Here is a 15896-nt window from a genome sequence, read left to right as displayed (position 1 = left end):
GACAGGACTTTCAATAGAGAGGGATTTCTATCAATTATATTTTTTTATATTTCACATATTTATGTAAAATAAATTAAAATTTATCTGATGACATCCTAATCTGGTAATCATACTAAAAACAAATCAAAACTTTATTTTTTGTTCTTAGAATTTTAAGTGTTCATGTCAATTGTCTCTCTCTGTCCATCAAATATCAGGCAGTGAAGAATGTTGCCTTTTAGCTATCGCTGGATTTACAGGACCTGCTGCAGCTGATAGCCAGCGATTGGCAGGACAGGAATGGTAACGGAGGACAGTTCGGCAGACAGAGCTCAGGCAGCAGGGCATACCTCCAGGATCTGAAATACTTTTCAGGCACATACAACGTAAGCAATTTTGGAACTAGGCCCATGCAGTCTGTTCTACCCCTTAACACTTGTGCGAAGTAGAAGGCCATTTGATTTCTCCGTTGTTCAAGTGATTCGTGAATGAATCATCCAGCAAACAAGCAGATTGGTACAAGAATTAGTAATATTCACGCAGGTAAAGTAGTTTAAGAACCGTTTTTGTACTTTTTCTACCAATAGGTCGTTTATAGAACATCTATACAACTGAATTAAATTTGAGTACACTAAACATTATCAGCTAGCACGCATGCGTGGTTGCTATAGAGCACCAGCCAGCGATCGAATGTGTTCGCGAAAAATCCTAGTTCTTTAACGGTATCTTATTATTACTTTTTTTATAAGTATTCGATCGTAGCTAGAAATACAACCCAAAGACACGTTACAGTATTAAATAAAAATGTATGCAAAAAAATATCTAAGCCGGGATATTGAAAATATTGTATTATTTTAATTACCACAAAGACAACTGTCACCAAAAATATTTTAATTTCGTGTTTGATATTTCGCTTTTAATGAAATCAAGAACATATTATTTTGTAGAAATATAGTTTCTCTCAGTAAACCTTTGTATAATTTAAACTTTTAATTACACAAGTAATAATATTTCCATAAAAAAAAAGAAATAAAATAGTTCTTTCAACTCCACTGTTATCTCTGCTCTTTCTCTCCCTCCGATCCTCACAGGAGGTAATTATGCATGGGCGCTTTTTAGCGCGTCCGATACCAAATAAAAAATAAAAGAGCCACAACTAATGATCGCTATATTTTTTTAAACTAATAAATTTAATAAAATGAAAGCCTGAAACCGAAGAAATGTAATTTACTTTGTCGTACCTATTATATAACTATTACTTAGTTACCCGATATGAGTAGGTTGGTGAGGCTCACTTTTAAAAATACCCTTCATTACAACAATATTAACAAATATAATTATTTGTATGCATACAAATTATTATACATTACGTATTTGTCTACGAGCTAATTTTTACACTTAAATGATTTTAGGTATAATATTCATATTAAAATTTATATTTCATTGTATTTTCAAAAGATTTTATTTAAATAATTTCTATAAAATTGGTTTGCTTAAGGTAAATCAAAATTTGTTTTTGGAATCTTTAGTTGAGTGCCATCTATGGTACACTGCCGTTACTACGTCGACCAATGATAGACAGAAGCTTCCACAGTTGATACAACATTATAGATGGCGCACGTAGGGTTGAAACGCAAAAGTTCTCTAATCTAATTTTAATATTATCTTAAACGGTTACATAAAAAAATTAAATGAAAGATAATATATACTCATAATATTTTAACACACCAACATAGCAAATAGAAAGTTGATAGTGTCTGTATATTTGTATACATATATTTATGAACTTATAACTGTCTAAGGATAGATATTATAATCTAATCCATGACTGTATATATTTAATTTTTAGATAGAAACACATTGCATAACAGCCCTTACGAATAAATTTGCTATTTATTCACGTGTGGCACGGGCGGAACTATAAATCGGGCAACAAAAAGCTAAACTAAGATGTGGTCAGGCACGGCAGGCCGAGGCGGGTGGGCCGTGGTCGAGGTGTCCGATTCCGTTTCCGGGCCACGTGGATTTATTTGTCTAGCCAATCGTATTATTTGACTTGTGTGTACAAATTTAATGTCTGAAAGCCTTTCCACATTTCAAAAAAATCACAACAAAATTTTTGAAAACTAAAAGCGTAGACAAATTTCAAACAGACATTTTCCAAGGATTCAAGTTTTAAATTTAAAATAACTGTTTTTTTATTAAGGACAAATTATCAAGCAATTTTAATTGCCAACTTTTTATATTTATTTTGATATCTTACATAAATTGTATAAAACTAAAAAAACAATTATACTAAAAATATAGCTAACAATGGAATAGGTACATAGTATGTACAAAACGGTTCAAACATGAAAGGAAAAAAAACAATTAAACTTTTTTAATACATTTAAGTAAGTAAGTAAGTAATACCTAATTCGGCTGTGTTGTGTGAAGGTATGTACGTAAGGTTGTGAAGTGGGGTGAGCTCATGATGCAGGTGATTTAGAGCTACGGATATTCTTAATACAAGGAGTAAGCATATTCTGCAATAACTTAAACAAGTCAAGGCTTAAATAGTGGTCGTTGGATATCGCTGCGGCTGCGCGGTACAAAACTTAGTATTTTCACAGTTCATGTGAGGAACGTGAAAAACGATTGCCCCATCAGCAGGAACATGGAAATACAATTTTTCTTGTAGCAGTAGCCTCATATCGTATTTTCATCGAGATTTTAAAGTATCAGTTTCAAAATTGTCACACGCGTCTTTATTTGTTTTAAAATTATTATAGGTATTATCGAAGATAATTTTTATAAAGTTTTGATTCTTATCATATCATTAGTTAATTCTTTAACTAAGCTCATATAATTAATTTCTACTATAAAACGAACAATATTATCTCACAGTCTGGGTTCGAACATTAGGATGGAGATTGGCAAGCTTAGCTACCAAATTGTTCTTAATTTATGTAAATTCTCTATAAATTCACCGTGTTTATACACCGCAGTCACGCAATAATCCGTTTGCCGCTAAACAATTTAAACTTCATAAATCCGACAATTTCACAGCGTCATTTGTCGGATGTCGCCCGTGGGGCTAAATCTCCGGACAAAATCATTTCATATTTTCACAAGTCCATCTCTCACGCAACGCTCAATTATTCACTAGGGCCTACCAGTTTCCCGTAAGTAATGACCGGTTAAAACGGTATTACACGTGTAACAATTACTGTTTAGGCGTGTTAGATTCGCGGTATTATTTTATTCTGCTTATGTGGCTGTGGTATGTTGACATAGAGTTGTTTGTGTTGTAGGATTGATATTTGTGTCAATAATTTTGTTTTGTAAATAATTATAGCTATTTTAATGTTTAATGAAAGCACATTACGCAGACCCACAATTTATATATTATAGCTAAATGTTATGTCAAGTTAATTTGTATTTGTTAAAAATTTTTTTTAGGTTTTGTATCTATTTCTCAATCAGTTTTTTTCCATCATATTAGTCTTGAATATACACCATATTTAAAAATAAAGAAATGCTCAGTTGTGTCTTGTAACGTTGGCTTGTGTTTTGTTTCTTGTAATATACCTACTTAATACGATTCCATAATATAGAAGAAATGTCAACTGGTCGTATTTTTACTTTCTAAATCAAGAGGCGAATAGGTTTTTATTGTTAATTGATTAGGCTTAAAGAATATTTCTTTACATTCATATAACCAAATAAGTTATTAGTAATAATGTCAGTATATAAAATTAGATTTCTTGTGTAAAATGTCAAACATTTTCAGTAGATTTAGAAGACCAAAAAAATTAAGAGTTAAGACCGTGGTTTTGGACTTAATAATATTAACACCACCGTATTGTACAGTATATAACAAGTTTATATAGTTAAATACATAAGTCTAATTTTTTTTTACAAATATTCATGGGCGGTTACAAAAACAGATATTTATTAAAGCATTAACCATTAGATGAGGGTCGCGTGACCATTTCCGGTTAAAGATTTATGTCGCAGCCACACGTCCTGTTTGTTTTAGCACGTATGCGCGAACAAAAAATCGGTGCCAAGCTGTCTGGACGATAGTTTTTTTGTTTGTAATCTGAGCTTACGTAGCGGTGAATGATAAATGATATCTTGGTTCATTGAGGTGGTATTTTTAAGGAAGCAATTTAAAATAATTTATAATTATAAGACATTTACTACGTTTGTCATTAATGGTGTAATGGTTGCAGCTCCTTACAAACGCCTTACTTGGCAATTAAAAAGAGTGGCGGAGAGTTTATTACCAGTTCTTCTCTTTAGTTCTACGCCCTTGATTTGAGAACTGGCAGTAAATGTAAAATTAGAAGCATTTAATGTATTTCATTGACGTTAGTGCACATTGTGTTACCTATATGAATAAATGATTTTTGACTTTGACTTTGAAGTTACTCAGTTACCTTTGAATTAATATTATCTTAAAACAGTAACATAAAAGGCATTTTCTTATAAGCGCAACATTTAAGCAATGAAAATATCGCTTTAAGTTACTTATTATAATTAACAATTTACTTTATGATCGTACGAGCCATAATGGAATTAAAAAGATTTAATTTAATCGTATAGTTATAAGTTCCATGATAAAATCTTTGCCTTTTTTATAACAGCGGGCAAACGGGCAGGACGTACTGACGTACGGACGTACAGGACTGATACCCATAAACACATTGCCATAAGACCCGCAAGAGCTTGCCGCCCATTAGTTTTGCCAGCTTATACATATCTATCCATTATCTTAACCATATATACTCAGTACATTCAAGGCTTCGATTATATTATAATATCCATAGATCATATTCATATAGAATATTAAAACACCAAATTTAACGCAGTTCGTAATACGTAATCATTTTCCAATATACTACTTTCATTGGTTTATTTAACAATCTTCACAAACCTCATATGAATATAAACTTTACTACCCAGTAGCATTATTTGTTTACATCAAACACTAATAAACTTCATCTATGCATAACGTCAGATTATATTAGACGTATGCGTAATGAAATGGAGTGTGTATTTATTAACTTAATTAAGACGTCAGTCGAGCCCTCGGCCCCAGATTTCATCAAGATCATATCTTGAGAGACAATACCGTGTGAGGGGTCCAGGCGAGTGTGTGTGTAAACAAATGATCCAACGTGGATTACGGCCAGGATACTATAGCAGATTTGATTTTAGAATTTAGAATTTATAAATACTTGTTATTATGAAAGAACACTGATACGTGTTTTATTAGGTAATATATTGTTAGGTAGGTACTATATATACTTCAATCCGTTAATTGATTTGAAAATATGTATTATTATTATTTCTATACTAAGAAATAAAACTAAATCTTTGATTATATAATATTTCTTAGTGTTTGTAATTACACTCCTAAAGCAACTTTGATTGTTTGTGTGTCTTCAAGTGGATTCGAAGATTTACAATTACAAATTTAAAAAAAACGTCTATCTGCTATTGTTATATTATAATTATTTACCATATCGCTTATTGTTATTAATAGTAGCGCGACACACCATGCTCTCGGAATTAGACCCGTTTCGTGAGATTTGAAAACAATTAAATTGATATTTTCCTTTTCCCAGACGAGTGAGTTTCAATATGGGAACATATGATAAATAGTCCATTTATGCACACCAGATAACACACATAACAACTAGGTTTAGAGTCTCTTACTCAAACTACATAAGATCTTTCATTACACATATGCTATCAAATACTGCTCTCTTAACGAACAGTAATTAATCCGCTTTATTTCTCATCTAAATATGTATGAAATTTCATAATTCTTAGCAATAATGAGACATTATTAGCGACGTGCCTCATATTTAACATCTAAAGAATCGACTGCTCATATGTAAACCTCTGGCAACATTAGAAGCGATTAGAGAAGCGGAGCGATTATGTAGGCATTGAAGTTGGACGGAAAGGATACACTTTTATCTGAGCTTTTTTAAGTAGGCAAAAATATTAAATGTCAAACCTGTGTTAATGAGCTAGCGTTCTCATTGATTATGTTTCATATCTTAGGTTAAATTCTTGACGCAAACGTACTTTTATGCAATATTGGTTGGTTTATTCCTAAACGAAATAAAAATACAAAAAAAAAATATATTTACGTTTCAGTTGAAGGTTCTCCTCCACTTTATCCATCTAATGTTTCCATTTTTTGTATACTTTCACTGTCTTTTACCTGTATACTTTCACTGTCTTTCACCATTTTCAGCCAGCAAATGGAAAATAACAGGATGTTGTAAAGTATTCTCGGAGGCCACATTGTGACACTGTGTCTTGGCACAAATTGTGACGTGGCCAGCGCTTCACAGCAGTAAAAAAGCGGGAATCGTTCTACCCTTCTACGCAATAATCTGATAAAAACAAGTATAATCTTAATCGTATCGAGATAATTAAATAAAAATAATCAGTGTCATATATGTATTTTGATATTTTAATTTCTTATATTGTTTGCAAAATCGCTTATCGCTATTTGTAGCGTTATGGGCTCAACATAAGATGATAAAGCGAGGGGCAACAATACGTTAGAGGGAGCTTCCTTGTACGCTTATGAATTTCAACGTATTTAAATAAAACATGGATGTAATTATTACTTTCGTAATAACCGACTCCAAATAGGAAGGAAGGAAGGAAGAGTAATTATAGAAAGCCTGAGCCAGATAGTTTTGGTATATTTATATTTTTACATAAGAAGCCGTTTGTCTTGATAATGGTTATATTGTTTTGTCTCTTAAATTATTAACCTAAACCTCGACCCATTGTTTTCAAGTTTAAATAATTTGTTCAACTAGAATCAAATGTACCGCTTATGCCACTATACAAATTTACCGTTATATAGACCGGATAAAAACATTTCGATAACATAGCCTATTCGCATTCCGCACATTATTCTCCCAGTAATGAAGACAACACTCAACAAACTATAATACGCCATCTAAATGCAGCGTCGACAGGCATAAACAATTGAAATAATTATCGGGATAATCCCAGGATCAACCCTTAAGTTCCTAACCCTTCCGACAATCTGACAACGTCTTATGCAAATGTTCAGCGAATTACATTCACTTCAAACTAAACTCCGATTTGAACTTTAAATTGTATTAAGAAAATTAATTGTCCGAAATTGCATGAGCAGCGTTGGCCTGGTGGCTTAAGCGTTCGACTCTCATCCCTGAAGTCGTAGGTTCGATCCCCGGCTGTGCACCAACGGACTTTCATTCTATATAACATTCGCACAAACGGTGAAGCAAAATAGGCAATATATAACAAGGCGTGCGTCTGAACTCCTACTTGCCTTTTAGATTAACAAATGATTATGAAACGGATACAGTAATCTTAGGCCCAAACCTAAAAAGGTTGTAATGCCACTTTTTTTTTAACTTCCCGAAGTTATTGATGTTTTTGTATCTATAACAGTGATTTTATGGGAAATAACACTTTTACATGCTAAGATACAAAGGATGGATAGTTGATAACAATAATACTTCGTGTAATAATCTAATCTAAAGCAAAATATTAGCGCCAAATTTACATACAAAGTGCAATATTTCTATTCTTTTAAAGAACGTTATGAATTGTGAATAATTAATGGAAACGAACATGTATCAATATAACTATTTATGTTATTCGTTGGTAGGTCCGTGACTTCAAGATTGATACAACAAAGTTAGTCATATCAGGTATAATTAAGAAATCGCTTTAATTAAACCAAAGCAACCAACTTTCGAATGTAAAAAAATTGAATTAATTGGACATTACTAGCAACATTAATAGCTTAGTAAAATAAACATTACATAACAGCAATACATATAAATTAAATCTAAATAAATACGAGTCTACCCGGAAATGTACACATTTAAAGCGGTTCGGGCACGTACACACACTGGTTCTGATTTAAGTTTAATCTATTTCCTTGTTTAAGAGAATATTTTAACATCTTAGAATACTTATATATATAGTCCAACTAGAATACAATTCCAGTTAGACATAATTTAGTAAATCAGAAAAATTGCAGATTGTTTAAAAATTCAAGAAAAAACTGGAAAAAATCTGACATATAAATACCTATTCTATAAGAGTTTGTGACAAAGTGATTTTTAAATAAAACTAATTGATTGGATATTATTGAGAATTTTACTTATATAACTCGAAGTTTCGTAGAAAGTAGTAGAAGTAGGTCAGGGAAACTGTATTTTTTTATATTGTGATATACATAATGAACTCGCTAACAATTCTTATTTATGATATCTAATGAACATCCTATTAGAATGACGGATTTCTGGTTTTAAACGCAAAAATATAGTCAAGAAATTTATTTGTGTTTGATGCAAATATGCGTATTTTCGCTTTACTTTAGATAGTTAAGGATATGGTTAAGATAATGGATATCGCAGTGCCTTAAAAAGCTAGACACATGCCAGCCTTTAAGCAGTATGAGTGGAGCGGTACCTGCTACAGTAAGTTGTGCCTCCTTCCTGTAATTATGCTGCCTTCGTGTTATAAAAAAATAATTATTATAAATAAAATAAATACATAAAACGTAATGAATGTACGCGTACATTTATAACGACGTAGGAAGTGGTTACATCAAAAAGAGATCTATCGCGGCGAGGGCGGCCTAAAAAGGGCCGGCCGTTTCGAAATAATACCCCAAATCAAACCTTCTGCCTGGGTGGCCACCGATAACAATTATTGTTTTCACCCGGAATTTGCGAAAGGAAACACCGCCAAATATCTAATTGGAATTTCTAATTAGACATCTGAAGCAGCTAATTAGTTTTCAATGGGGTTCGCGATTATATTGTTATTATGTTTAAGATTCAATAGAAACGTTTTTGCGGAAAATGTAATTATAATTGTTTGTCAAATAAATAAAAGCCTTAATGACACTAGGCCTATGATGTTGTGATCATCAGCCATTTGTCTAACCAATGAAACAGACGTAAATTTGTGGCTGCCTCAAGTACATTATAATGATAAACATGAGTCCTATATTATTTTTGAATATTACAGGTATCCTGCCCTAATTATAAATATTATAACAAATAAGTTTATAAATTCATATTTGTATGTGTGACAATAAAGTGTTTGCTTTCTGATGATGATAACAAAACGACATATTTCAATACTTCGAAAGATACGACAATGCAAAAATCAAAACCAATTTGTCTATAACACACGCTAAAATGCAATATTAACCCTTTCACATAAATTGCAAACGCGATCTCGTTTGAAGCACACGGGCATTAAGGAGACAGGAAGGGTCCGTTTGACCGTAGTTCAAAGAAAGGGCTATTCATTAAGCAACTAAAGTGTTAGCATAATGGTTTTAACTTAGTTATTCTATTAGAAATTTTAATATCACGGACAATTTTTTAACGACTTATGTTTCAAGTGGGAAGGATGTGGAATAAGAATTAATACAAAGAGTGAGTACATACTGTAGGTCTTTCTTAATAATGCTTTTTATACTTAGTGACAGCAAATCCTTCATAACATGCCTGTGAACTTCGGTTTGCCTTTATTCGTTTGTTAGCATTGGCTAGCATAGCCAATAGAGACTGTTCGCGAAACAAAAATTGCGGATTTTTTTCTTTAAGGACCGGTTAGAAAAAAAATCTATATTTTTGAGAGGTTAAATCTAAACAACAGAAATTCTATTCTGAGTAGATCTTGTCCTTGAGTAAAAAAAAAATCAACTTGAAGGTCTAACTAGGTCTAACTACGAAAATAACGATGACTTATTTAAGAACTCTTTACAAACGATTATCAACAATCATCGTTATGAATGTAACCCCAGGAAAGGATTATTAGATGCATATTTATCTAAAACATTGTCTGATACTTTGAGAATTTATTTAGAAGTTGGTCAAGCCGAGTTCAGTGGCCTTTCCTTTGAAGCTACGAAGAGGAACTTTTTGCTGCATTGGCCACATTCCACACCAAGTTGGAATTTAACATATTCATGAAACATATAATATTATGCTACCCCTAGATTAGCTTTTACATTTATATTTATTTTTTAATTAAGTTTAGTTTAGTATTATATAAATCTAGTATTAATTTTATGATTTTTAATAATAATACATCATTTATTTGCTAGAAAGTGGTATATTTACGTATAATTATAAAATCCAGACAATAGGCCACACAAAGCTTTTGGGCTTGCTACCGAAAAGGCTGTTGCCTAATAATTGTAATGTGACCTGCTTATTATAATAACATATGTAATGTTTAAATAAATATGTTTAATGTATATTTAATAATGTACAATAATTATCATTCTTAGTAAATGAAAGGAAAGCTTTGACTGTACTTTTTTCTGTAATTTAAATAGTAATTTTAATAAACACAAATTTTCTAAATCCTAAATGTTTCCACTATTTCCTAACTTAAACACAAAACATCGTTTATGTATTAAAATATGTAAGTTACTCTTCATCTTAAAAAATACGTTTAAAAGATAATAATTAATATCATAATGGTACGGATTATTAAATGAATTCAGCAGAGAATGGAGGGAGCAGAGAATGCTGCAGAGCCTAATTGTTGAGCTCTTCAGCATTTTTTCTGTTAACGTTCATAAGTATACTTGGTTACCTATATGAATAAAGTTATTTTACAGCCACGTAGATAGTCACGGGTCTATACAGATACTTCAGGTTATCTACCTACTGGCCTATTATTGAAACAATTCAAAGGACAGAATACAATATATATTCACACTTAACGTAAATGTTATTAAAATGCATTAATATATCTAAAAGCTTCTAAGGCTTTTTCATAGACTACAGCTAAGCTTAGCCGAAGAGTGACACTGCTCATGTGGTTGTTCTAAATTTTAATAGCTGAAGGTCTGCGATACTCCACCAGTGCGAATGAGATGTAAGTCGTTTTAAGATGTTTTTTTTATAACAATAAATTAGAGTTGAATGTTCCTCTTTTTAATTTCTCCCTTCCTCTCAAAGTCCTTCAAGCCCTTAATTAGCGTGGTGAGCCTGCCCGATAGCTTTAAGAAAATCCCACCACCTCTGAACCTCTGATTCACTATTTATGTGTTAGGGTACATCTAGGCTTAGGAGTCCGTAGGGTTGTTAGGTTCTTAAGTCTCCAACTGGCTAATACATACACTACATATACTATACCGACACGGATATTTATTATATATAAATTTAAATTCACTTTTTAAGGACTAGCTGGAAAGCTGTTCAAAGAGAATTTCCTGTAAAATATATTTAGAAGTGTCACGCATCCATCGCTCCCCCATTACGAGACTTTTAAAATGTAGCAAATTAAAGTTTCTTTTTTCGTTGAAACAATTCTAAACTCGCCAACTTCTGTTTTAGTCCTCACATGTTTGCTGAAGTTTAAAAAGTTTTGATGTGGACTTTAAAGCGATCCTCTTTATTTCCACAACAGGGGTGTATTTTAATTACACTCTTATTTTTGCCTTTTATTTGCCCTTTCTCAGTTAACCATTCCATACAGCTAGCTATTTATTAAACACTTTGTATGCTGGTATTAAAAATCCTACATACACTATGAAATACTAGTTGCCTAAGAAAAATAAATAATTATAATGTTTTTGCAACACTCCGCATTTAAGTGCAAGGTTATAAAAATATTATTATTTATAAAGAAGTTTAGCTAACAATCTAGTATTAGGCAAAGAAAACTTGCATACGCTAAAATACTAGTAGCTTGAGAACGTGTATAATTAGTAAATCATGAATGACTTAGGATTGCAAAGACGTAAAACGAAGTATAAGGGTAAATTAGAAATATTATTACATAGGAAACTCTTAATAGCTTATAAAAATAATAATTTTAAATGGAATTTACGTATAAAAAATTACGTATAAATATATGGTCACCATCCACCATCTTGACCCCACTGAAGAGCGCAACCTCTAGTAATGAAGAGACGCCAGAAGAAGAAATCCCGTGTAATGCTTCCATTAGTATGAGGTTCAAACTCTGTACAACAACATTTTTATAGTCTCGTTAAACACACCTAAAATCATATGCACAGTTACCTAGTAAAGTCAGGGAACGCTTCACTAACGCCTACCAAACGATCCGAACTATTGTATATTATCGTAAGCACTAGGTAGTCCAATTAATCAGTCTGTGCGTGCAGTGGCGGCTTGGTAATTAGATTTAAGAACAAGCAGGCGTCAGGCGGAGAATAGCCGGCATTAATTTGAGCTCTCTAACGAGGGCGACCGGCGACCGACTGGGACCTTGCACTTCGACGGGATCTGTTGAGTCGCGATTTTATGTCAATGTTAAAAATATATTTAGAATTTTCTGGTCCCGCATGGTCACATTAAGCCGAAGACAAAAAAAAATTATTTTGCATTTATTTATAAAAGTTATTAGTTACTAGTATTTTAATGATTGAATGTTGAAACATGTTATTTATTTTAATATACAAACATAAGACACGTGTTTTCAATGATATCTTTAAATATGTAGTAGCCAAAATCAGATTAGGGTAAAAAACAGCCTTCACCGGGTAAGTAAGGGCGAGGGCCCTTTACTACGTATTTCGCTCATTCGATTGACCTTCCGACCTGCCCTTCTGGCGATTAACCACCCTACGACGGCCCAAGCCGAGCTTTAAGACGCCAATTCCAGCCGAGCTACGTCCGAGCTGAGCTGTAAAGGCCCTTAAGGCGAACAGAGAGATTCCTGACAAAAACAGGCAGGCACAGGAGGCTGATCAATACTTGCATATTAAATTGACAAACGATCATGACATGATACAGAAATCTGAGAACCAGACCTAAAAATGTAGCGCCACTGATTTATTTTCATTTTTTTACGCAATATATATTATGATCTGTTTTCATGAAAATAAAAGTTTTTCACAAACCCAAACATTTAGTATATAAAGGAGTCTCTACTAATGTTCCTGTTCCGGGGTAGTCCAGCGTAGCATCGGTCTACGCGTCCACTATGCTATGTTTATTGCAATCTGGCGAGTAAATGCTGCTGCTTAGCCATACCCTCTTTGTTATACCCGATTTTAGACCTTAACTATTTATGGCATTTTAATTATACTCGTTTAACCCTTAAAGTCCCTCTAATGTTTAATGCTAAGTGTGAAATGACTATGATTTACGTTAAATTGTGATTAATACAAAGTAACTGAATATTGTCATGTATTAATTACAATCGCTGCAGCACCGATTGTAAATATACGAAACAAGTGTTTTGCCTAATACCATTACAAAGTTATAGCAATAAAGACAAGAATTGAATTTTATAAAATCTTATTGTGTTGTTTTTTTACAAAAAATCATAAATTTAATATAAAACTACTTTAAATATCGTTCCTATTGTTTAGCTAAGATGTAGGAATAAGAATAATCTAAACAACTGCTTTGAATTGTCAAAGTTTGATAACTAAGTTTCCTATATCGTATATAGGTAGATGTTATTTGTTGCAATAAGCTAGTAGTTGTAGCTCATGATAATATATAAAATGTATACCAATATATATAACTATTTAATTTTTTTAAATAGAGCAAACGGGCAGGTGGCTCACCTGATGTTAAGTGATAGTCCGCAGGCCATGGAAACTTTCAATGCCAGAATGCTCGCATACGTTGTCGGCCTTTTAAGAATTGGTACGCTCTTTTCTTGAAGGGCCATAAGTTGAATTGTTTCGGAAATACTTCAGTGGGCAGCTGGTTCCACATAGTGGTGGTGCGTGGCAAAAATTGTTTTAAAAACGCTCAATTGTGGAACGATGGATGTCGAGGTGATACGGTTGGAATTTCGTATTGTGCCTTGATGATACTCAGCTGCAGGTATTAATCCGAACCACTCATCTAAACACTTTCCATGGTAAATGCGGTAAAATATGCAGGACGACCCCAAATCTCTATACAATGCCAACGGATCAAGCCACTTGGAGCTCCCACCCAGAGGTGAGAACAGTACTAATATGGGGTGGAATTTGTGCTTTATACAGTTGCAAGCGGTGGTCCCAAGGTGGTATAACCTTGATCTTGACCTCAGACTTACTGATCATTGTAATATTTAGTGTAGGAAGTAGGTGACCGGCCGAGTGCCCTCAAATATCGCCTCCAACGTACCCTGGTTTCTTCAGGATACGAGCAAGTGAACTTATTTATTCGATCGCTCCAACGTAATAATGTCGATAAAATTCAAGATTAGCTAAAATTCATTGCATAAATTAAAATCAATAAAGTAATTCCGCTCTGCTTATCCTCTGGTCAGAGAAAGGGTTGTTGAACTATTCGAGGGTCACCCTCGCAAACAATGCGCCCTCTGTATGCTCGGACTTAAATAAAAGGTTTGATTTTGTGTTGTAAGGGCCATGTCCAATATTTACCCACTGGACCTATCTCCATACCTTTGAGCGGCTTTGAGGCTGATATTTTCAAAAGGAATAATACTGATCTAAGCTTCTATATATGACAGCTTTTAAAAATGGAATATTTTTCAATTGAAAGTTCTATATATTTAGACGGAAGTTATTGAAGAACGATATGTCAAATAATATATCTTAAATGATTAATGTCTTGTATTTTACTTCAAGTTAAGAGCATACCAATTATTATAAGGCAATGTGAGTGTCTATGGGCAACACTTAACATCAGGTGAGACTGCCCATTGGCTTATAATAAATAAAGAAAATATACATATCATGAACAGTGCAAGTCAACAACATTTATTAAGAATGATGATGACTAAAGGATGAGATTATTTTTCGTTTGGATCTGGGGTAAGATAATATTATTAATAAAGTTAAGTTACCGTTAAGTTTTAGGAATTATGTACACTTTATTTATGCCTATATTTGATTTAACACCTTGTAGTACGAGAATATCACAAATATTTACAAGACAACCTTTCACGGATCTTATTTTTATTATAAAACTAAATTTGAAAATGTAAAATATTAAAACCACCGTTTAGAGCCTACATGGGTCTCAAATACATTTTTTTCTAAATACATGTGAGGTGACTTTGTTGTTTATATATATATATATATGTGTGTGTGTGTGTGTAAGTGTGGAACTGAGTTGAATAAACTTGTCAACCACACTAATCCAATGGGAAAGACCGGCTGGATACGAATGACAATTTCTACTATAAAACTGAATCGATAAAACTGACTGGATTGATAAAAAAATTGATAATATATTAAGGATTTATTTAACAATTTCAATAATTAAATTTCATGTGAAATCGAATAATTCAGGAGTTTTATTACAGAACTTCATATTAACATGCACGTTCTAATCGAAAGTTAATGACACATAGGCCAATAGTAGAACAGATGTATTCAGATATAATACAAGTTTTAATAAAATGGCAATATTTACATGAAAATTGCATAATAAAAGATTAAAATCTAGACTCTTAAAGAACATTGAAGATTGCGAGGGGAGCCGCGGTGACACTTAAGTGGCTTTGTTAGTGCTTACCCGATCTACCCCGAGGCACCCTAATAAAAGTTATTAGATAGAGATTATTAAGCTACCCAAGTACTTTAAACAATATTATTATATTAAAACGGCTGCTGAAACGTAACCGTTTTGTGTAAAGGAAATTTTGTAATTGCACAATTAAGGTTTTATTTTTAAGCGTTATTTTAGTTTAAATTTATAATTTCAATTTAGGGAACTATCTGAAATTATTGAATTCACTATGGCTTTGTTTATTAATATACATTTATAATTATTTGTTGACTATTTTTATGAGATTTATTTTTAAGGCCCGAAAACTTTGATTACAGTGCATAGCATAGGTAAACAGGAATATTTGAGTCACTTTCACTTATTTGGTCGCCAAATTATATTGGTTCGCTAACCATAGCTACGGCAGCAGCCGTA

This window comes from Pieris brassicae, chromosome 1 (assembly GCF_905147105.1).
Source record: "Pieris brassicae chromosome 1, ilPieBrab1.1, whole genome shotgun sequence".
Lineage (NCBI taxonomy): Eukaryota > Metazoa > Arthropoda > Insecta > Lepidoptera > Pieridae > Pieris > Pieris brassicae.
This window is presented reverse-complemented; position numbering follows the sequence as displayed.